At 38.6% G+C, this 24892-nt stretch overlaps 1 protein-coding gene across 1 annotated transcript in view; it reads right to left on the reverse strand.

Annotated features, from left to right (window-relative positions):
- Positions 1–24892, reverse strand: part of LOC106047364 (nascent polypeptide-associated complex subunit alpha, muscle-specific form-like) — a 100938-nt gene that overhangs the window by 52194 nt on the left and 23852 nt on the right. Inside the window, exons 2-3 of the mRNA XM_066994982.1 lie at positions 15259–15361; positions 5331–5398 (exon numbers count right to left, since the gene is read on the reverse strand). The gene's annotated coding sequence lies outside the window, so the exon portion shown is untranslated. The remainder of the gene's footprint in view (positions 1–5330; positions 5399–15258; positions 15362–24892) is intronic.

The following is a 24892-nucleotide window of genomic DNA, read 5'->3' on the forward strand; positions in this document are numbered from 1 at the left end:
GTCAGTTCTTCATAACTTCGTTTCCCAAATGTTCATAATTAAACAGTTTTTATTTAAGTAATCAGCATGAAATCCTTAGCTTTGTTTTTGCAACCGGTATTGTGTTTATGGAGCCAAATATTGAAAACTTTGATACTGAATACCTTGTATGTGTTAATTTTGGCAACCTTTAAAGATTCTGTAGATGCCTTGCTATGTTACCACCACCCACTCTTCAACCCCCCTGGCCATCAGGCCCTCCAAACCACTGGGACATGTTTCTCTTTTAATACTTTCTTACAGTATTTCTCATGAAAATCACAGGGAATCGTGTGTGATTTCAGCAGAGTGAAACTTGATCTCAAAGTGTCTGTAGGACCAGAAGTTTTTAAAGAAAACATTTCTTAAATCTTGTGTTCACTGCTGCTTCAGCAGGCCAATTAGACTTGATGGGAATTCTAGAAAGCTGTCGCCAGGCATTGCAGCAGGAATAGCAAACAAGGCCCAAAGCAAATAAACGAATGGGTAAAGTGTGGCCATCCTCAGAACCTTCTCACTGATGACCTTCTCATCTTTGCACAGGGATGGTGGAGATACTGGATGAAGGGACTCCGGGTTAATTAGATTTGACATTAGTTAACAGCAGCAATTACTAGAGAGTAATTAATCAGGGAAAGTCTCCAAACAGAAGGAGAATAAATAAACAGGCAGTAACATTCTGATCCATTTACCCCCTTAGATAAGGATGTGCCCCAGGTGTCACGCTGAGGTGGGACTAATCTGTCTTGCTCAGTTTCTCCCTGGAACTTGGGTGACTCTTCACACATCCATCTTCCTTCACATAGAGACAAACAAGAATTCACCAAGCCATTAACAGCACAGTTCATACAAAAAGTCCAGATAAAAAATAATAATAATAATAAAAACATTAAAATTCCTCTTGCCTCCCCAATTTCTTATCCTCAGCCCCCCTCTTTTTTAAAGAGCTCTTCAATAAAGTTATACTAATGCAAGTGAAATCACTTTTCTGTTTTCACTAAGCTAACAATATCCACATTCCAGTAGTGGTGGTTTCTGCATCTACGGGTTGATGACCCGTGATGACTATGGGTTTGAGACCATCTAAGTAGCCCAAATGTGCACAAGTCCAGGGGATGTGGTAAGATTATCCTGAAGGAACTGGTGGACAAAGTTGCTAAACAACTATCCATCATATTTGAAAAGTCGTGGCAGTCCAGTGAAGTTCCTATTGACTGGAAAAGGGGAATAACCCCATTTTTAAAAGAGAAAAAAGGAAGACCTATCAGTCTCACCACTGTGCCTGGCAAAATCATGGAGCAGATCCTCCTGGAAACTATGCTAAGGAACATGGAAAACAAAGATGTAATTGGTCAGACCCAACATGGTTTCACTAAGGGCAAATTGTATCTGACAGATTTAGTGGCCTTCTACAGTGATGTTACAGAACTGGTGGCAACTGACTTCATCTACCTGGACTTGTACATTTGATACTCTCCTGCACAATATTTTTGTTTCTACAGTGAAGAAATATGGATTCAATAGATGGATCACTTGTCAGGTAAGGAATTGGCTGGAAGGTTTCAAAAAGTTGCAATCAACAGCTCAGTGTTGAGACCAGTAACAAGTGGTGTCCCTTAACTGTCTGTACTGGGACCGGTATTATTTAACTTCTTTGTCAGTGACATGGTCGTTGGGATTGACTGCACCCTCAGCAAGTTTTCAAATGACACCAAGCTGAGTGGTGCAGTGGACACACTAGAGGGAAGGGATGTCATACAGAAGGACCTGGACAGGCTTGAGAAGTGGGCCTGTGCAAACCTCATGAAGTTCAACAAAGCCAAGTATTAGTTCTTGCAACTGGGTTGGGGCAATCCCAAACATGAATACAGGCTGGCTGATGACTGGCTTCAGAGGAGATGGACTTGGGGGCATTGGTGGACCAAAAAAAAATGAACATGAGCCATCAATGTGTACTTGCAACCCAGAAAGCCAATCGCATCCTGGGCTGCATCAGAAAAATGTGGCCAGTAGGTCAAGGGAGGTGATTCTTCCCCTCTACTCCACTCCTGTGAGACCCCACCTACTTTGTCCAGTTCTGAGGCCCTGAGAGTAAGATATGGACATGTTAGAGTGAGTCCAGAGGAGGGCCACAAAGATGATCAGGGAGCTGGAGCACCTCTCTTACAAAGCCAGGCTGAGAGAGTTGGGGTTGTCTAACCGACAGAAAAGAAGGTTCCAGGGAGACCTTATAGTGGACTTCCAGTACTTAAATGGAGCTTTCAGGAAAGATGGAGGAGGATTCTTTATTAGGAAGTGTAGTGATAGGACAAGGGATAATGGTTTTAAACTGAAAGAGGGTAGACTTAGATGAAACAATAGAAAGAAATTATTTACTGTGTGTATGGTGAGGCACTCAAACAGGTTGCCCAGAGAAGTTGTGAGTGTCCCCTCCCTGGAATTGTTCAAGAACACTTGGCCTTGGTTGAGGCTGTGGACAACTAACGGGAGGTGTTTCTGACCATGGATGGGGGGGTTGGGACCATATTACCCTTAAGGTTTCTTCCAGCTCAAACTATTCTATGATTCTATGATTCTGATTAAAAAATAAATAAAAAATATTTTGTTGTGAATAGTAACCTATAGAAATAGAATAGAATAGTTCAGTTGAAAAGTTGGAAGGGACCTTCAAAGATCATTAAGTCCAACTGCCTGACCTCTTCAGGGCTAACCAAAAGTTAAATCATGTTACGGAGGGCATTGTCCAAATGCCTCTTGAACACTGACAGGCATGGGGCATCAACCCCATCACTAGCAAGCCTGTTCCAGTGCTTGACCATCCACACAGTAAAAAAATATTTACTAATGTTCAGCCTGAACTTCCCCTGGCACAGCTTTGCATCGCATTCCCTCACATCCTATCATTGGTTACCAGGGAGAAGAAATCAACAGCTCCCTCTCCACTTGCACTCCTCAGGAAGTTGCAGAGAGCACTGAGGTCACCTCTCAGCCTCCTTTTGTCCAGACTGGACAACCCAATGTCCTCAGCCTCTTCTCAGAGGACATGCCCTCCAGCCATTTCACCAGATTTGTTTCCCCTCCCTGGATGCTCTCAAGGACGTTAGCATCATTTTTATATTGTGGAGCCCAGAACTGCATACAATATTTAAGGTAAGGCTGCACCAATGCTAAATATAGTAGAAGAATCGCCTCTTTTGACCAGCTGTCTACATTTGGTTAAATTCACCCCAAAATGTGATTTGCCCTTTTGGCAGCCAGGGCACACTGTTGGCTCATGATGAGCCTGCTGTTGACCAGCACCCAGAGATCCCTTTCTGCTGAGCTTCTCTCAAGCCACTCATCTCCCAGTCTCTACCTGTGTCAAACATTACTCCATCCCAAGTGCAGTTCCTGGTATTTTCATTTGTTGAATTTCATGCATTTGCCTGTCACCCAGTCAGCATGGGCAACTCAGATGTGAAGATTCATTTAACAGTAACTAGTATCGTCTGAGTTTATGCAATCTCCTGCCAAGGAGTGCAGTAGGGCAACTCAAAATTAACTCATCTTTTGAACAAGTACAGCATTTGATCTGTATGCTGACGCACTTTTATAACCTAGCAGATAGGAAGAAAAGGAGTGCTAGTATGAAGACAGAAAGATATCTGAAACATTAAATTCAGACTAGGATGCTATTTAGATTATTTAGGTTTTGAGGTTCTCTAAGTCAGTGAAAGGAAATTGGCATCTCAAGGGGTTTAAGTTTGACATTTCAAGTAAAATAGGGTGTATGCATCTACCTTGGACACTCTGTGACCATGAACCAGCTAGATATGGTTAAGTTACAAGTCACTTAAACTTTCTGAGCCTCAGTTCTTCATTTGTAAAATGGACTAATTGCATTCCACACTTAAAGAGGAAATTGGATTACTGAAAATGCAGCAAAATGTCTGAAGTTTTCAGAAAACATAGTAGTAAAGATCATAAAATTAGAGAAGATGATGGCTTACTGTAGATGCAAAAGGTGTCTGTGCATATGGGTGGAGTACAATGAATAGACAACCTTGATGGTACGCAGAGCAAATCACAGCATTTATGCAGAGCTGCATTGTGAGAAAAAGGTCTCAACTTCAAACAGGTTTGGTCACAGCAAGGCATGAACTTGACTGTCCTCTTTTTGGATTCCTGTCAATGTATCAGCAGGGTGCTGATGCACAGGGAGACTTTACTGACTTCCATTTCCATGAGTATAGCCATATCTGTCCCACTCCACTGCATGACTGTAGAGTGGGACATACACAATCAACAATCATTGATTTTATGATTGATCTGTGGTTTTAGGTATAAAACACTGTGAAAGAGATGGTTTGGAGAATTCTTTGAAGTAAAATTCTTTGAAGTAAGATGATTTTGTTTTCTATTAAGTGCACTGTAACAAAGGAAAAAATGAACTTTCCTCTTCCTACAGCAGTGCAAGTTGACACTAGGCACAAACACAAAGCTCAGTTTGTTGTTATTTAAACTTCTTTAATCCTGGCTACTGATGATTGTGGAGAAGGAAGGCATACTTGGAGAGAAGCCATACTTTCTCAAATTGATTAAAAACACCTTTTGAACAATAAATAACTTTAGGGGGCTGACCTTTAAATGCAATGATACTGCAGAGTTCTGCAGTATAAAATAAGATTCCTGTTCCCAGCATTTTTGAACATTGACTTGTCAACTACTCTTTTTGACAAGCTTCCGGCTTAAAGATCAGTTATTTACTTCTTGTCAAACAAGTATGCTTCCAGTAGACTTTACAGGTTAAAAATATTCAAGAGAAACCAGCATATCTTTGCTCAGTGTGTGGGTAACTTTGGTGCTGTTTGATCACATATAGATAGCACTGGATAAATTGCTGGCATTGTTTCTTGTCATCTGATAAAACAGGGCAATAAATTTTACTGCAGGTTGGCAGCAGGAAGAGCTGCTGCAGGTCAGGTCTGAGGTGAATGGTACTTTTATAAGGATTGAAGGAGACAATAAAAATTAATCAAATTGAAGGATCTGTAGTAATCAGAGACAGCCTAAAGCCAAGGGGTTTGGACCCAGCTTTTTTTTTTTTTTCTCGAATAATTGGTTTCTAAACTTGCAGTGAGAATGAGATTGCCTTTTTCTTGATCTGGTTTCATAATTGGTGCATAATTGGTGTCTTCCACATTCAATCCACAACATCCATCAGTCATCATCACAAAAAAAATAAATAAATAAATAAATAAGAGACAGGATAGCAAGAAAGTGACACACAAACAAGGAATAAGGAAATCGAATGTGTATAGACATTGCCTTACCCTGTGAAAGGATCTCACTCTGCCAGGATCTCACTTGCTTGAAAAGCTCGGCTGCATAAATAAGGAGTCTGCAAATGAAAGATATTGGTGTTTTCACAAATGTTTGCCGGCTGTGGGTGCTAACCTACTGTTACCCAGATGCCTACTGAGTTCTGCTTGCTTCTTTTTCTCAGCCCCACATAAACTCATATAAAAGTTCTTGTCAGAAAGATATTTTAATGTTATTTCCCCTCAGTCCTAATGTATCAAGACCTGAGTGGCCTGAACTAGCTCAGCTCTTCTCCAGCAAGAAGTTTGCCGAAGCCTTTGTGTTTCTATTTAGACACTCCTTTAGCAAACAGTTTCCATCATCAGATCTATTGCAACTTAGGGTGAGGGAAGGAAGGACCTCTTATGCTTTTTATGAGTTTCAAATTGTAAATGAAAACATTGATCTCAAGCTAACTGTTGAGTTCAGTGTAACCTACTCTCTCTGCTATAGATGAAAACATTGGAACCGCAAATGTCTTCTATGGGTTACCAGGTTCTATTGCAGTTTATAAAGAAAACACAAACATCATTAAAGCAAAGCATCTTCTTCAAAACTGTTTATTCAAGCTCCCAAGAGTCCTCTTCTAGACCACAAAGAGAATCTAAATTTCAAAGATTAAGCATATGAATTCCAACCTAAGAACTCAGATGCTGCAATAGACCCACTGCTTCTTGTAAGGAATGCTGTTTCACAGAACTGGAGAGCTAATTTGAGCCTTTTAAATGGACATAACACTTATTAGAAGGCAGGCAGAAATTTAAATTCTGTATCAATTTTGTGTGTGTGACATAAAGCAGTAATGAATCATTAAGTCTAGAATACTTCAAAGCTATATCATTATGTTATATACCTTGCATCTTCATAATTTGCAGGGAAAGACAGCCTTTGCAGAGAACAGCTAATAAAAAAGGAAAGTATATCTGTAATTATTTTAAACTTTGACTGAATGATACAGGTTCTTATCCTAGCCCAAAAGAATTTGTAGCATCAAGCAAAAGAAAAACTTCTTAGAGTGAAACATCACAGATAAGGGGGTAAATGCATGTCATCCTTGTAAACATTCTCATGATGTTGACGGTAGACATTTTCAGCACTTGGCACAAAAAAATGAGCTACTCTAAAACCGTGATCTGCATTTTCTTGCATACATAGCTGGTGCATTTGAGATAGACACCCTGAAATCTGTTTAATTGCATTAATTGCATTGAAGCATATTTCCAGAAGAACAGAAAGGCTATCTATGAAAAAGTTATGTTTTTATGAACAGGATAGTAATTTTTTTATGTACATCTGACTATTTCAGGTTTACAAAACCACCAAGGAGCCCCATGCTCGTATCTACAATGATGCAAGTTTCACATCAGACCATTTAAAAGAATGTGAAATACCAGAGTCCTTGAACCTCAGGTACATTGCTTGTTAACAATAGGTCTCTCCACTACACAACAGTCCTCTGAAAGCTCTTTACACCTATCTGAAATTTTGCATTATGAAAGGAAGGAAAGAAACAAACAAAAAAAAAAGAGGCTTTTTTTCATGCAAATATCTACAATATGTCAAAGAAAAAAAGAAATAGTAACTTATACTTTTCAGTATTATGATTTTAGATACATTCTCAGTTCTCACGAAAGAAGTACATTAACAATCCCTGAAAGCGAAATTCTGACCAGGATGTTTTGAATTTTAATTTGCATATTTTGTTAAAATAGAGAATTTAAATGATAAAATAATATACTTTTTTCTGAATTAAAATATTTCATGCAAGTTTTTTTCTAGAAATTCTGTGGTTTGATAGACATTCTGTCTACAAATACATGAACTCTACTTTTGTCTGGAAGCTTTCAAAGCTAATCAAAGTTCTGACATTCTGAGAAATTAAAAAATGAACCTCACTTAAAAGGGGTGTGTGTTAGAAATAATTTGTATAATTGTTTTTATTTCAGCCAGCATTAATCTTCATCTTCTTGAGTTAGAAAGCAATTCAGTCTTTTTCAAATTACAGGCAAAGTCATTCCCTGAGCCATGGCTCAGATGTATCAACTTTAGAATGAGGATGTTCTAATTTGAATGTGGAAAAAAACAATTATTACAATAGCTATAAATGGAGGATATTCACATTCATCCCCTTTTGTGTTGATATCTATAAGGCCTACTAACTAGAATTAAACATATTATTTACTAAGTGAAGTTATCAGATTTGCCCACTTTTCTGTTCTAAGTGTGCCTTGATCGCTGAGAGGGGGGGAGAGAGAGAGAGAGAGAGAAGGAGTGAGAGAGAAATATATAGACTTTTTCTACAGTTAGTTTTCATGACTGGAAGTTGTTTGTGTAACCCTTGAGAAACTTGCACTTTCAGGGTAATCAATCTATTGTTTGGTGACCCCATGGCAAGGTGTTAGCCCAAGGTCAGTGAGGACCAGGAGGGCTGCCAAAAGCTCAGCCATTTCCAGTGGGCTGTGTGAAGCATCCAGAGAGGCAGTCCTCATGCTTGGGATAAGAAACAGTATGGTTTCTATTTTTACCTCAGTGTTCTTTTAATACTACCAACATCTAGGAAAAATGGTGGCTTCAGTCCTTGGGGCATTCACTTCAATATTTGATGCAGCTCTTCTCATATCCCCAGATAAACACCAGTTCCAAATACTAAACGATTTTCAAGAACCTGATGCGATAGCAAATTTTGTTCACATAACTTTGAAAATCTGCCTTTTTAAGCTCTATAAGCTCAAAGATTTTTCTAGATGACCCAGTGTCGCTGTAGACGACACATCAGACCAACCATTTTTAACTTATATATAAGCTCAAACTGTGCCATTTTAAGATAATAAAACTGACCATCTCTAGGTTAGACAGTTTAACCTATACAAAAGTATTACTGAAATACTTTTTATTGGCTTTTACATGGTAAAATTGAGTAATTTAAATGACGGAAAGTTTTGTTATTTTTCGTATACTGCACAAAACTGTTTTAATATCTCAAAAGCTCAAAGTACCTATTTAACTTCACCATTTCTCAAATATCAATATCATGGATATTGTAACAAGATAGGTATTCAGGAACAAGATTTACTTTTTTATTACGAGAGAGAGGGAGAGAGAGAAACCCCTAAAATTACCTTCTTATGAATTCCATGGGACATTATATTGTAGAGCAATTCAGTGTCTTTCAAAGAATTACAACAGAAAAATAAAAATTAATTATGAAAGTAAATTCTATAATAATTAAATGTTTTATTTGAAAATAACAAAATGAGTAAGTTTGATCTTACTAAAGTAGTTTTTTTCAAATAATTTCGTTAAAAACTATTTCTTTCTGTAAAACAAGTTGATTTCAGTCAATCAGCAATTTTTCAGTGCAAAAAGATTCTGTGGGAAAGTTTCCAAGAAGCCCTAGCTGTGTTATCAGTTTTGTGGTACTTGAACAAAATAGCAAGGAGCAGGGGAGAGTGTACGTACAAACCTAAGTAATATATTATTTATATTTATTTCTTTTAATGGGACTTTGAGGGGGAAAATATTTTGCTCATTTTTTTTCAAAATAATATTTGCTGAGATAATGTATGTTATGCTCTGTTGTGTACCAACATTTTTACAGGCAACTCTTTTTAAATAAAAATTATTGATACGTTTCTTGAACTGGCAGGCTACTTACCATTTATTTATAAAATTGTTACTAAAATACTTGTTCACATTTCCTGCATTATGAGGTTGAGACCCATATGCCCTTACAGATAAACACATACATGCAATCATGAGTTTGACAGCAAATCTTTGCGAGCAAATATATAATAAGCAATCTTTGGGAAACACCCTGAGATCTACTCAGACGAAGTATTCTGTGAGGGTTTATAGGCATCATAATATGTCAATGTAAAAAGCTCACAAGAAAAAATAAAGGTGTTGAAATATATTTGCAAGACAAACTTTTCTTAAGGCAGTGTTGTAACCCAGAGAGAAGAAAGAGTGCATCAAATAACTTTATTTTCCTACAAATGGATTGGCCAGCTGTAACAAGCACCATGAGGTCATTTTTGGAAAGGCTGCTGCATGCAATGCACAGAGTAGCATTTTGATCACTACCAAATTTGAAGTACCTGAGCTAGCTCTCTCTCACATCTCCCATCCCATGAGCTTCCTGTTTATTTTCTCCATTTTGTAAATCCTTTAAACATAAAAGTAGAAATGAAGAAACAAGTCTAAAAATGTGAGGAAAACACAGGGATGGGGGGGGGGGTTTAAAAAGTTTTTGAGCCAGACACATGTTACCACATGGTTCACATTACAGACCAGTGTATTAAGAGTAGACCACCACAACACACAGGTGAAGTGTGAGTCTGGGAGCCATTGAAGTTTGAATACTGAGAATTTTCCCAGTGTATCACAATTACAGAAACATCTGTGCTGAATAGCTTTGTGCCTATCGCTGTGAAAATATGGTGTCCAACAGCCCTCAATATTTCTAATTTCTTATTTCTTGCAGGGTGGTCTTGTGTGACATACTATGATCACAGGTTTCAGAGTCATGAAACAGTTTCTTTTTCACACCTTCATTTTACATGTGTGTTTACTGATCCAGAATTCTTTCTGTTTTAACATATACCGTGGTAGATATTGAAAAGAAAGTAAAAATTAGTTCAAAAAAAATCTATTTAAGGGGTGGATCCTGTGTTGGATTAAATAGATTTAAACACACATTTACACCAGCTTCAGAATTAGAAACCAAAACAGCTCTCAACTGGTCTAACACTGACTAAGAGAGACAAAATGTGTGACCAAAAAAAAAAAAAAAAAACAGGCTTTAAAAAGACAGTGTTTCCTAAATTGAAAAATATCATGAAGTGACCTCTCTTTTATAACTATGAGCAAATTTTAAATCGAAGATGTTTAGGATAGGATAGGATAGGATAGGATAGGACAGGACAGGACAGGATATGATAGGATAGTTCAGTTGGAAGAGACCTTCAAAGATCATCAAGTCCAACTGCCTGACAACTTTGGGGCTAACCAAAAGTTAAAGCATGTTATAGAGAGCATTGTTCAAATGCCTCTTGAACACTGACAGGCATGGGGCATCAATCCCATCACTAGCAAGCCTGTTCCAGTGTTTGACCATCCACACAGTAACTCCACTAACTCCCTCCGTACTCTGAGGTCAATCCAGTCAGGCACCATTTTACTGGGGTGGAATTACTTTCCCTCAGCAGCCCATGCAGTGTTGTGCTCTGCACTAGTAGCTAGAACAGCATTGATAGAACACCAGTATCTTGGCTGTTGCTGAGCAGTGCTGGTATAGCATCAACACTGACTATCCAAACCACACACCCCCAAAAGGCCAGTAGGCTGGGGGTGGGAAAGAGACATTGCCAGGACAGCTGACCTAATCTGACCAAAGGGATATTCCATACTGTATGACATCACGCTCAGCAAGGAGAAGGGGAAAGAGAATGAACACATCAACACTCTTGATATGAAAGTGTGGGTCTTCTAAAGCAACCACTACAAATACGGAGGCCCTGCTTCCATGCTGTGGCTGAACATCACTTGCTGATGGGAAGTAGAGAATAACTGTTTTCTCCTTTTGCTTCTGCATGGCTTTTGTGTTTCTTTTTTATTTTCCTTTAGTTAAACAGCTCTTTATCTCAAACCATGAACCTTTTTCCCTCGTTTTTTTTTTCCCCCTTGTTCTTTTGACAAGGAGGAGTGATAGAAACTCATGGTGGAGCTTGGCTGTCTCTACACTACACTACTCTACACTACACCCAGGCACTTAAGAACATTCAACTGATATGGTTGGTCCTTTACAGTTTTGGTGACCACAAAAGGAAAGTCACTACTCCCTCAGTCACGTCCCTCCAACTCAGAGGACCGCACAGCCAAAATCTATCATTAATATTACAAACTGATGTAAAAAAAAAAAGTCATTAAATGCCTTCACCTTTTCCTCGTCTCTTCTTGTTAGGTGACCTTCTTCACCAAGTATCAGTCCAATGTTTTCCTTAGACCTTCTCTTGTTGTTTACATACTAAAGTATGTAAAAAGCCTTCATTGTTGTATTATACCACACTGGCCAATGTCAACTCAAGTTGAGCTTTGGCTTTTCTTGTTTTATCCTTACAAATGTGAGCTGCAGCACTGTAATCTCACTGTGAAGCCTGACCTTGCTTCCAGAGATCATATATTTTCTTTTTCTACACAAATTCCAGGAGGAGTTTTATCAGTGATGGCTGTAACTCCCACCCAGAAATAGCACAAAGCAAAACTGTACCAACTAGGGTACTTATAGCTATAAAATATAGCACAAGTAGGACACCCCAGATTTGAGCAATTTCCACCCGGAATGAGGCAGAATCAAGAAAAAAAGTTTCTCCGAGATTCAGTATTCACAGAAGCCACTCCTAGAAGGTTGAAAATATAGTGTCCTCTCTCCTCACCTTCTCCATCCCAGGAATACTTTAAATAGCATAGGCTAACCCTGTTTTTGTTGTCATTGAAATAGAATCATTTAATAAACTATTGAATTTGAGCAAGAGATTCTCATGGAATGAGAAAAGCACCTCCAGAGGACAGTTTATCTTGTCTCTTAACCATCATCATTGTTATAAGGTAGAATGCATCAACACCCAAAAGGACTGGTATTTCTCCACTGACTACAGAATGAACATCAGTAACTAGTTTAAACTAGATGCTAACTTTCAAATGGGTGAAATCAGGTGTAAAGGATTTTGCCATCAATAATGTTGATGGGTCAAAATTCATAGCAGTGACAGGCTTCTTCAAGGCAGTTCTCCAGCTGTGCTTCAAAACAAATCTCTTCTTTAATATGCTAGTCTTTAGCTGACAGGTGATTAGTAAAAGCAACAGTCTATGTTAGGGATTAGCTCTGCCCTTTTCCTTCTAGAGGCATTCAGCATAATTTTGCACAATGGTACAAGCACGAAGACAGGAAAAGCTCTTCTAAGAAAAGTGATGCTGAGGGTATATCTGGGACAGAATCAAACCATTTGGCTTGCCTGGCTACATTCCTTTCAAAAAGGGGATCTGCTTATTTGCAGTGTATGTACAATTATATATTCAGTCAAATCGAACCCAGATGTCAATAAATGCCCAGATGTTGAGTAAAACAGGGAAAGGTAGCAGAAGTGGAAAATTCTACTAGTGCTGGTAAGCAAAATGTATTATAACTTTATAGAGAGAACTATCGGCCAAAGGAAAACCGAGATTTTGTGTAGATCTTGCATCAAAAGTAGTGTTTAGGATTAATGTAGATACCAAGTTAATATGAAAATTTACATCTGTTAGCATAAAAGAAAAAAAAAACATTTAAACTAAATTTTTCTCCTTAGTTGAGAGTATGTTCAAAATCTATACAGCAATTAATCTCTGAAAAAAGTGCTAAAATGTGACCTACTTAGATATAGCCATAGGTTATTTGCAGAAAGGAGATTTAGTGATGTTGGATACCTTGGGTCTGAAAGTCTTGCTTACCTTACGAGCTTTCTGAAGGTAAGACTTTGGGTTCATCCACACAAATTTCCAAAGGTTTTTCACCACTGCATAGCTAAATCATCTATTCACTGAGTGACAGCTCATAGCTGCACACAAGAAGTCTACTGCATCTGAACACAGCTTAGTTTCCGAAGGTTCGCATTTTGGTCAAAAGGCAGTCGATGTCTACCAAATCACTTCCTCTCAATAGAGATTATTTCCATGTCAATTATGTGCCAAATTTTCTGTACGGAAAAGTGACTAGGAGTCCATTTTTTCTATTGACATTTTCCCATTTATACCAAAAAAGTGTTTGGCTCCTCATCCTCCTCCTGAAGCTATTTTAATGGAAGCTATGCATAAAAGGCAGACTCTTTCAGTTATTTTTTATGGGAAAAATAATGGTTTTGTAGGATTGTTTTGATTTTTGTTTTGGTTTTGTGTTTTTTTGTTGTTTGTTTGTTTTTTGTAGTTTTTTTTTCTTTCTCAAGAACTGTTGGAACATTTTAAACATAGATTTCCACCAAACAATCACTTTCAGATGGGAACTGTGAATATAAACTTTGGGAATGGATAGTGATCAATTAAGAAAGCTATGAGAAAATTAAAAAGAGGGTAGAATGGAAGAGTTATGCAACCTTAATTATATTTGCCATTGCTCTTTCAGCTATCAGCATCACTAAGAAAAAGTAAATTATGAATCCTTTTAACATTAATTTGTATTGTTGCTTCACATTATTCTTGTTTGGCTCAATGAAATAAAAAGTAAATACATAAGAAACTGTGTTTGAAATATTGGTTATTTCAAACTAACATATTACTAAACCAAGAATATCTAGCCAATAGGAAAATTAATTTGATATTTAGAGTCATTAGCTTCACAATATCCATTCTAGCATTCTGAAAACATTCTAGAGTGATTGTTAGGACAAAATATACAAAGCTGGCATACTAATGGATTGAATGAATGACAGTAGGAAAATGCACAAGAAGACAGATGAACTCTAACTGTGCTTTAGGCCTAATGTTTCATTACCTTGTATATTAAATAATAATTTACAGAATTAGCATGAAGAAAAAAAATAAATCATGATATGCATATTCAGGACAAAATATGAGAACAACATTATTTAAAAATATGGAAGAAAAAATAACATATTAAAATCTTGTTTCTTTATAAGTAAGTGAACAAGGAGATCAAAAAACAGGTCTTCTCAGCTCTTCCCTAAATAGCGTTGTGTGGCTGTTTCTTCTATAGTTTCAAAGACAACAAGCAGTTTGGCTGATGAAGAGTGCTGTAGGGTTTTCCCTCATTTTCCTCGGTGTAAGGAGTCAGTGGTGTTGGTGTGGAGTACAAACGCCATCTCACATTGATAAGGAATAACCTGGAGCCACAGAGATAACCACTCATGACATCTTCATTGTATAACCACAGCATAAAAAAAAAGTAATCTAAGATGTTTCTAGGAAAGGAAAAACAAAGCGGATACCGCGATCGTGTCACTTCAAGTAAATAAAGCAGTCCAGGACCCAGTCTCTGGCTGCAGGCTGAAGGACGTGGCATGACTCACTCCCACGCAGCTGCACCCCCCCACCGCATCAGGATTGGGACCAGATTGCTCAGGCAGTTCCCCAAACCTTGCCAGGCATTGTGCAGGAGACTGCTCACTGGCCAGAGCCAAAACTGTGCCCACGACCAGGCTAATAGTTTAACGGAAATTGCATGCAAGTGCCCTGTACTCCTTTCATTTGCCAGCACTGACACTGCAACAGGGAACTGATCTGGGGAGCAGTGGTGGAGGAGAAAAGCAGTGCTGCCTCTGCAAAGGGACTTCTGTCTGTAAGCTTTTGTTACTCAGCTTAAAGGACTACTTCCAGGGTAAAGCTGTACATATTTCAATAGAAGATCAAGTCTCAGCAAGGGTTGCCTGAGTTCTTACTGTCTAATAAAGATTCAGCAAATTTATGTTGTAGTAAAAACAATTGGGAGTAAAATTTCTTTAAAAAAATACCCCATTCATCTGACTACAAAGTGAGTTGCAATAAATACAGTATTGAGAAACAGAGCAGCTTAGCAGGGTTGTAAGTGGTCTCTGCATTCTTGCTGCAGCTCACAGACACACATACACACACATATACCATCACACTCTCCTCCTCGTGCTGCTAAAGGCAAACAGTGGAGATGATGGACAAACACTGCAAGCACAGATGTGTCCATTACAACCAGCATGAACTGTGCTCGTGAGGAGCACTGTCACTTCTGAAAACCCGAGTGTCTCCGGCTGCGAAAAAGCAGTGGGGTGTGAGAACAAAAGAAAGAGATGTTGTGATTAAGGCAGGGCTAATGGTTCATTAACAATATCCAAGGCCTGGCCCTCCAGTTTAGAAGTTGAGGATTTATCTTGAAATTACCTTTTGGCTTTTTTTGTCATTGTTGTTGTTGCTGTTCATTTCTTTTCTCTGCTTTTTGAAATGGATTTTTAGCTTCCACTCTTGCCCTTTTGTCTGATGGCTCCTAAAACATAAAGTAAATGAAAACACAGATCGAGTGAAAACAATATTTTTTTTTCTTCTTCATCTCTTTTTTCATTGCTATGTCTGATGTGGGAGTCTAAAAAGAGGACAGAGGGGAGAGGCAGCATTCCTTTCTTCAAGGATGGCCCTACCCTGCTTTTTAGGGTCCAGCTTGGCAACCTCAGGGCATCCTTTAGAGCAGGATGACCCAAACCAATAACACCACTGAGACCTTTCCAACAATTTAACAATGGCATGGGTGTGTAGCAGTGCCCATTTGGCACTGGATAATTTGCTGTATAGACATGATGTTAGCAAGTGTCTACACTGATAAATGAAGAAGGTGCAGTAGAGCAGCTATCAGCTCACACTCTCCAAACAGTTCCCAGGGATAATTCAGAAATTAGGTTGTGCCAAGAATCATCTCCATGTGGCACTGAAAACAACACTGCATGGGATTTAGCTCCCAGTCTCTGGAGTTGTCCAGATGTCCAGTGTTGTGTTCAAACATAGCTGCCACTCATACCTGAGGCACACAACAGCACATACTTTTATTTGGATGCCACAAAAGTACCCTGCTGATGGGCAGCAGCATGGCATGAAAATTGTTTCAAACCGTCTGAACCAGAAGAAAACAAACATACACACAACCATAACATAAAGCCACCGAGATTGTACATAACGTCTGGAGGAGCCTCAGGGTCAAGTGCTATGCACTGGAAGGCCAGTCAGTCTGCTACAGGGGGAGTCAGTTGTGGAGAGCTGGTGCATAACTGGGTGTTTGTTGAAGGATTGCTCCCTGCCTCAGTAACCAGCACAGACAGCCATTGATGCTGGCTCTACAGTTCGCAGAGTTCTGTTCTAGAGCACCCACTAGTGACTCATAGCACTTAAGGTTTCCTTGATGGAAGCCATCTTAGGATGTGGTTTTGAGATGTCGGGGGGGGAGGAACCTTCCTGTTCTTCCTCAGACACTGGAACGGAAATGCACTCAAGTATTTCCAGGTCTCCTCATTTCTGTCTTCCCAGCCAAAGACATGTCATAGGTCTGGTCCTGGTCACGCAATTCTACCTATTTGTACTGGTAATATAGAATGATGTAGGCAGAGCATACAAAAGCACTAAAGAGTATTTCAAAAATGATTTTGGAATTCTCAGGGCAACAATGCATGTTGGCAAGGTCATCCGCAAGCTTCAGTTTCATGTGGAAACCAATACAGTGTCCCATCATTGCTGTGAGGATTCTGCTGTAGGTCTGGGGTCACCAAATAGTGGAGATTATCCTCCACTATTGACAGCTTTCAGTTAGGCATTTCTATTTCCTTTATGATACCTGGATTCCGGATGGAACTAACATATAGAGCAGAGAAATCCTAAACAATAGCACATTTGATCTGGGAGTTGCTTAAGCTAGTTAGTTGGGAAGCATTACACACAAGGCTGTATCTTAAATCTCATGTTTTATTGTAATCCTTCAGGATATTCCTTTATCTCCTCTTCTCATCCAAAACCTTCTCTGGCAGTTGCCCCCTATGCGTTTGCTCTCAGATGTGTTGTGAGGGTGACTCCTTTATATACAGTTTTGCACTCCTAAGTACAAGACATATATCAATAAACAAATGAGTTCTGCAATGAGCAAACAAAGGTTGATGGGAGGACTCACTTTGTGAGAAGTTGAAGAAATTAACTTTGTTCAGCCTAGAGAAGAGACAGTTTCAGGTGGACTTAACAGCAGCTGGACAGTACCTATGAAATTACCAGCAAGATGGAGGCAGATTTTTCACGGTGGCACATGGCATGAGGATGCCATACTGATAAATGATGTAAAATGAAAGAGAAGAGGTTCTGACTTTTTATAAAGAGAAGAGGTTCTGGTTTTGTATAGGGAGAAACTTTTTTACTAATAAGACAGTCAGGTTTTGGAAGAGGTTTCCTAAAGATGTTCAGTCTCAATCATCAAAGGTTTTAAAGACTTGAATGGAAAAAGCCTTGAGAAGCCTCATCTCACCTCATAGTTTACTCTGCTGAGGAGGCTGGACTAGAGGCCTGCTAAGATCCCTTCTGATTTGATTTATCCTATGATCTGAAACTTAGTCATCGTCAGCTTCTCTTAGTCAATGGACAGAAACAAGCACCTCTAAAGGGTTATTCATCTGATCTAACTCAAATCTCCAGCTTGGGTTGAGCTGGCTTGCCTGTGTAAATTCTTATTTCACTCAGTAAACAGAACCCAGTGTAAGTAATTTAAATTTAGTCACCTAACATACAGATCGCTAAAACCTTGTGAGAAATATCTCAGTCTTGTGTCCTGTCCCTTCTTTCGCCTGTTAGGATTCAAAATTTCCTCTCTAAGGACTGAATCTTAGGCTGCTCCTGGAAGCAATGAGACAGCCACAGGATACTTTGTGCAGACAGCTGTTGTAAGATATACAGGGTATATCTGTATTAGAGAATAAAATGGGAAGAAAGCACTGGCTAAGGCAGTGAATGACAATTGCTGTACTCCTTAACTGCTAACACCCTCTCTGTCACAGCCGTAGTTCCTGCCAGATACCACTCTCAGACATAAATCTCAGTACAGCTTGGGGACAGTGCCCAATAAGCAGTGTGGATATAGCTACCTTGTTTGGGAAAACACAGAAATCCAAGCTGTGTGGATACGAGCCACGCTTCCCCAGCTTGGGGACAATCCCTAGCCTTGGAGTAGGCAGTCTTGTTGCCCTAGCTTAGCCAGTGGACTGTCTCAAACAAAACTGGTGGGAGTGTAATCCTTTCATGATCACCAAACTTCAGTTTATAAAAACTATTTTATTTTCCTAATAACTAAATGACCTTCCTCTGCTAGCTTCATGACTGTAGATTAATACGCTCTGGGATCACTGCCCAGTCACTTCTGCCAACACAGGAGCCATTCCAGGAGACATGTTCCTCTGACTCCCTGGTTAGATTTCAGTATATTTCGATTTTCCATTTGTAGATTATAATTTTTTCCAGCCCATGGTGTTCTGGTGACATACTAGATCTATTGGAAAGTAGAATCAGCAGCAGTTTCCCATGCTAATTCATCTGCCACAGTGGCAGTATCTAAATGTCCACTTGAAATATCTCTGGATAAATAAATCTTGCCCTATTGTAGTGAATTATGTAGTCTTTTTTCTCTTTGCATCATCCTACTTCAGAAGTTTTGCACTAAGGCTGATTCTTAGAGAAAATTTCCATAGTAAAACTGTACAGTACAGTATTCTGCATCAAAACACTGATCACAAATGTGAACAACGCATCACTTTGAATCTGACCCTGCCTGATTCTTCTTGTATTTTCAACTTGAAGTTCCTGTGGGAATGCCTACAAGTTATTTTAAGATGCTCCTCTAGAATAAATTAATTGCAGATACAGGCAGCAGATCTACAAGCACTTCCCAGGCATGACTGGAGGCCACCCTCTCAACTGAGTAGAGCTCTTTAAGCTGTGGAAATGACACCTCTCATTTTAAACCAAGGAAAGCATTAAGTGGTGTAATGAGTTAGGAAATCACTAAGCTTGCCTGGACATGAGGTGGGTGGCTTTCTTATCATACTTCCCCACCTCTCTTCAACTTCAATGTTTTTCTAGCAAATATATGAGTATATTCAATAATGCTATTGGAACATCAAACAAGTTTCAGATAGATACTAGTGGCATAGAAATCTTCCACCTCAGAGAGCATTTGCTTCAATAGTAGTAATGATGTTAATCGTAGCTAAACTACCTATATTTGAAGTTTGTAAATCATTATATGTGGACTTTTTAAACTGTTTTGCCAGTGCTAATATCCAGTCTTCCCCGTGTGTAATATTTTACAAGGATGGTGGGATAAGTACTTCACAGATCCTAAGAGAAGGTGTACCCCTGCTGCATCAGGAGTTGTGGCCGCCACTGCATTGCATATAAATGAACTGGAGCTGACTCTCTGAAGCTACTGGCACTGATGCACCATTTTGAAAATCACAAGCAGAACTACTCTGCTCAGAGCAACCTTTGTGCAGCTGTGTGGCAGGTCTGGATGATGGCACAGGCCTAGAAGGGTGATAAGATCCTGGGATATTTTGTCATGGTACATGCATAGAGCTAAGTGAAGGAATACATATGGACTAGAGGTTTAAACAGGTTTGACAGAAAGATCAGCCAGGTGAGGGGTGTGGGTCTGGAGTCCTGGTTTGGGGAACTTAAAGACGACATGGAGTTCAGAAGCCAGGAGATCAGGAGCTGCTCTAATGTTTCTTCTGAGAGCAGTCTTCAAACAAACTCAGTTTGAGAAACTCACATTTTAACTCTTCTCCTCTGAAGGGATCCCATTACTATGCACAGACCAGAACACCAATCCTGTGCACACTCAGCTACAAATCTAGGAGAGATCTTTTTGCCAACATGGGGAATGACCACAAGTGATGGTATATGGGCGTACAGTTTGCATGCTACTGTGATATACTGAATAAATAATAATAAGTAGAAAAACAGACCTACATTTTAGCAGCCATATCTCATCTATATTTGTAGATCCACAGTCATAAAAATTATAAATATAGCTGAGATTGTCCAATATGTATTTAGTGCAGATATTCCAGGATGCCCATAAAACACATTGAAATATGTGAATTGATTACATAAGCAGCTTTTTTTAATGAATGAGGTCTATAGATTTTATAGTATTTTCTCTCTCTTGAATCTTGTAAAATACATGGAAGTCTTAATTATAGCTGAAGATATCTGAACTATGTTGGCTTTTGATTTTATATTACAATATGTAATTCCTGCTGGTGTAATAAACCAATAAGCTCCGTATTTGTTATAAATGACTTTAAATTTATAAGTCTATCAAAATACCTCCTGGTTCCTGTTAATGTTTAGGAAACATTTCAGAAATATTTCAGGTTCCTGGCTAAAAGAATTGCTTCACTCTTTGCTGAGCTTCTGTTTATCCAATGTCTTGAAATAATCAATGGTTATAGGTACTATTTGAGTAACAAGCATGCAAATGTTGTGTTTATATGAGACATACAGAAGGAGCTGAAGGAAAGTAGAAACCAGTTTGACTGCAAGGACTTCCTCCAGTAAGTTGTTTGGATTTAAGAGTTCCATTATCGTCCAGTTGTAAATCACATTTTTCTTTGGAAGGTAGGAAATGGATGGACTGCCTCTCAAATATCACCCTCAAATCCCTGCCATTTTACTAATGGACAGACAACTGGTGAAATTCATGCAGTATTACTGTTACGTGCCTGATTTTCCTGCTTCTTAATGAGATTTCAGCTCTTGCTTTTTGGCCAAATTCATGTCAATACTTATGCAAAATGAGTTTCACGTCCCACCTTGAAGATAACTAATATGTGGATGCTAGCGAAAGGTGTCAAGAGTCAGGTGTTGTAGCTGAGGATGGTTAAAATACATTCCCTCTTTTTCTTTGACAAGGTGCACCTTGACATGGCTCCTGGAAAATTCTGAAGCCGGAAACAACAAAACCCAGAGTGCGAAGGGAGGGCAGTAAAAGGAACTGAGACCTGTTTGCTGATATTATCAGGCTAAATACGTAAAATGAAGAAGCATCTGATTCTACTTTTAAAACTCAAACTTAGGGCATGTACTAGAATAGCCTGGTAATGTTTTATGACAGAAAACCAGTAAAATCTTCTTGTCAAAATACTAAATACCACATAAAGCAGTTACAGATGCTGTATTCAGGTAGATTAGCTAAAACATGGTATAAGCTGTAGTTTCTTGAAATTCTCTCCTGAAGGCAAAACTGAAATGTTCAATGGTTGTTTTTTTTGTTGGTGGTGTTTTTTTGTTTATTTGGTTGGTTGGTTGGTTGGTTGGTTTTTGGTTGGTTGGCTGGTTTTGTACATTTGGTTGGTCGCATTTTAGTGATTTTTTTTGTTTGGTTGTTTTGTTTTGTTTTTTAGTTTTGTTGTTGTTGTTGTTCCTCAACAAAATCAGCTTTAAAAATATGATATTTAAAAAGTGTTGTACTTTCCATATTATACTGACTTTTGGCTAGGTATATGATTTCTATTGAAGTTCACACCATAGTCTGAGACATGTTAATTTAGGGTAGGCGTCTACTCTGTCAGCTGTTTTGTAGAATGTATAGACATATCCATTCAAGGCCTTTCATTCCCTGGAAGCCTGAGGAACATTGTGGATAATGCCTTTCAGCACTAAAACTGGTCAGCTTATGGTAGCATTTTCTCATTTCAGTGTCTGCAGGTCCAAACCACAATGATCCACAAGGGGATTAAAGCATATATTAAAGAGGTTTTTAGCCCCTGTAGATTTCTCCTTCTAATTTGCCAGAATTTTATGTACCCCTTTCCTGACCCTAAAAGTTATATTTTCTTCCATCTGGAATGATTGTTTCATGTTAATATGTTGGTTTGAATATAAAACATAGGAATGTTGGTTAGCAGAAAACCTAATGAAGGCTCTGGGGTTTTTTGCTTTGGGGGCTTTTTTTTTTTTTTTCTCTTTAAAGAAACACTACTCATTTGTTCAGGCCAAGAATGTAAGATTTCCAATGTTACTCATGCAAATCTAACATAAAACATGAACATTAGGCAGTAAATCCATGTTTAGGCACCTAAATAAGCAGCCTGATTTAACACATTAGCATTCTGGTAAAAGCCCATTTTTTATTACCAGACCTCTGTCATCTGAATTCAGTCAGACTTATTAATAATTGAAACCCATCTTATAAGAGGGACTTGTGTCTAATATCTGCTGTAACTACCATTATAACAATTACACTGGAATAAGATCCCAGGGAAAATGAGAATTGAACAAAAGGATGACATTTTATGTAGGTACTTCATCTTGGACAGCAGTTTCCATCTGAAATGGCCATTGTAAAATGGACTACACCTCCCACTGGCTGAAAATCCAGTTTGAGTAGTTAATCATGCAATGTACCTCATAAAGGCTCTGGTAGCTGAATAGATTTTTGAGGACAGAAGTTGGTTGCAATGTTCTCTTGTTGAGAATTTCCATTTGTTTGATTTTTTTTTCTTTCTTCTACGTCCTCTACTTATTCTAAAGAAAAATTGTGTGTTTTCTCTTGAATAAATGAAAAACCAATAAACATTAGGCCCACTGAATTTTTAACTAAGTAGTTCTGAGAGAATGAATAGGAAAAAAATACGCACATGGTAAACACAAAAGTGCTTAAGTAGACACCCATATATGGTAATATGTATGGTTTAAATACTAACATATTTGGCAGAAACACATGACAAGAATCCCTGTCCAGAGCCAAAGCCTCATAGACAAAGGGCAGAATTTACCACAAGCTTCCCTATCTCAGCTGCACGCAAAGCACGTTTCTTTTTTGGATGCATCTGGACCATCATCCATTATGCATTCCATATGACATACATCTCAATAGGGTTTACTTCACCTGCTTTCATGAAGTGAACCTTATTCTTCTTGCTCTCATATAATAAGAACGTTTGCTACTGAGTATTAAAATGTGTGCAACATATGGCAGACATCTGTGGTGTGCTGCCATTGCACTTGACTCTCACACAATACAGTGAGCCATCTCTCCTTCCAAATCAACCCTGCCCCTCTTCAAAATACACCTTCTTTCAAAAACACGAATGCAAAGCAACACACCTCAGTAAACACTGAACACATAAAGAGCTTCAAATATGTTCTGTTCCACTGCATTTTGCTTAGATGTGTCATGGAATAGCACATATATAGGAATCAGTTTTAACTTTGTCTGTTCCAGTTTTCATTCAGTGGGGCTTTGTTTTAACTCCTGTTTTGTTTTCACTATTTTTTTTTAATGAAATTTAAGATTAACATTAAGAGTGCAGGTCACTGGTAACAGAATGCATTTCCATGGTTCCAATACACTGTGCACTACATCAAGACACTGTGCCCATCAGCTGAGACAAGATTATGACAGTGGATTCTTTGAACTCCATGGCAAGTTAGATGTAAAATGTATAAAAATGCATTCTCAGTAAAAGGTTTAAAGTAATAAAACTTACTTCACATTTGCAATGTCTTGAATGTATGCACAATCTGCTAGTTTGGTAGTTGTGCTTCTCTGGGAAGCAAAGAGATATAATTGAGATCCTTTCCTTTTGAATGGGTTCCTGAAGCTTTTTAATTATCCTTAACTAATCCATTTTAAGAATTAATTTACACTGCTTCTCCTGAGCATCCTTATGTCAGCAAGTTCTGGCTTGCAGGTATGGAAAGTGTAAAATTTTCTGCTGCTTTCAGGCTGCACCCACGGAAGATGTACGTGCAAATGTCAAGCCTCTCATGCCCAAATGTCAGCATGTGCTGCCTGTGCTCACACAGCCCTGGTGTAATCATTTACATCTGTGCAATATTAGTTCAAAACTCGGGTATTTCACTCTTATTTACTGTCTGGCAAAGTAAAGAGCTTGAAATTACATTTTCTTTAAGACCAATCTAATATACCAGCTAGTATAAGAGTGTACCAATGTAAAGTTTCTCTTATCCCTCACTTACCATAGCAATAGAGACTTACACTTCCCTGGTACTTGCCCAATCACGAACTTAATGTGCAAGACCCTGGAAAACTAGACCCACTTTGTGCAGAAGCTGAACATTTGTCTTGTGTTACTTTCTTATGTTGTATTGCATTAGAAATGCTTCCCCTGGTCAGATACTAATACGTAAATGAAACGGTATTCCAAATTTATTCATCTTCCGTGAGAATGAAAAAGATATTGAAAGAAATTCAAAACAGACTGAGGATTTTTGAAAGATATCTTTAAAAAGGGAAAGGAAAAAGTGCCATCACATAAGGCATTTCTAGAAGCAGGTAATGGGCCATTCACTTCTGCTATCTGCAGTGAATAACACAACAAGCACATTTCTCAGTGATATCTCTAGCTGTACCACTATCGCCTTACTGTAACCCCATGCAACTTCTGTTACTGCAAGAAGAGGTGATGCTCTGACTGTTCACAGGCAGGAGTAGGAGCCAGGCATGTAAGCATTGCATGCCACGGGGTCTGTTTCAATACTGAAGACTGACGCACATAGACACATGCAGAAATATATCAATCCTTTGAAAAAACACTGAAAGAATTTCTGGCATTCACCACTATACCTGGCTCTGCAAAGATTACAACTGTGAGCCATGTCGTAGGCGTTGCAGGCATGGAGAATTTGCAATGTATCAGGAGAACATACTGCCTCTATGAAATGAGTGCAGCAATTCAAAGCAATTTTGACTGAAAAGGACTCATTTTAATTTACAGTTATGGCTCTTTCACCATCCCTGAAGTATAAAATTGCCTTAAAATGGATATAAGTAATCCTAATCTATCCCACTCTAAGGCACGTTTATGTTGCTTAAGTGCAAAAATGAAATGTCTGTCGAATGGCTGTCGAATTATGTGTCCAAAGCACTTACTGAATTCCTATCTTTTGATTTTAATACTTCAGGGAAAAGTACAGAATTACAGCTTCATCAAGTCAAGTTACAGAAATAGTGAAATATATAGAAATAAAG

Source organism: Anser cygnoides, chromosome 3 (assembly GCF_040182565.1).
Source record: "Anser cygnoides isolate HZ-2024a breed goose chromosome 3, Taihu_goose_T2T_genome, whole genome shotgun sequence".
Lineage (NCBI taxonomy): Eukaryota > Metazoa > Chordata > Aves > Anseriformes > Anatidae > Anser > Anser cygnoides.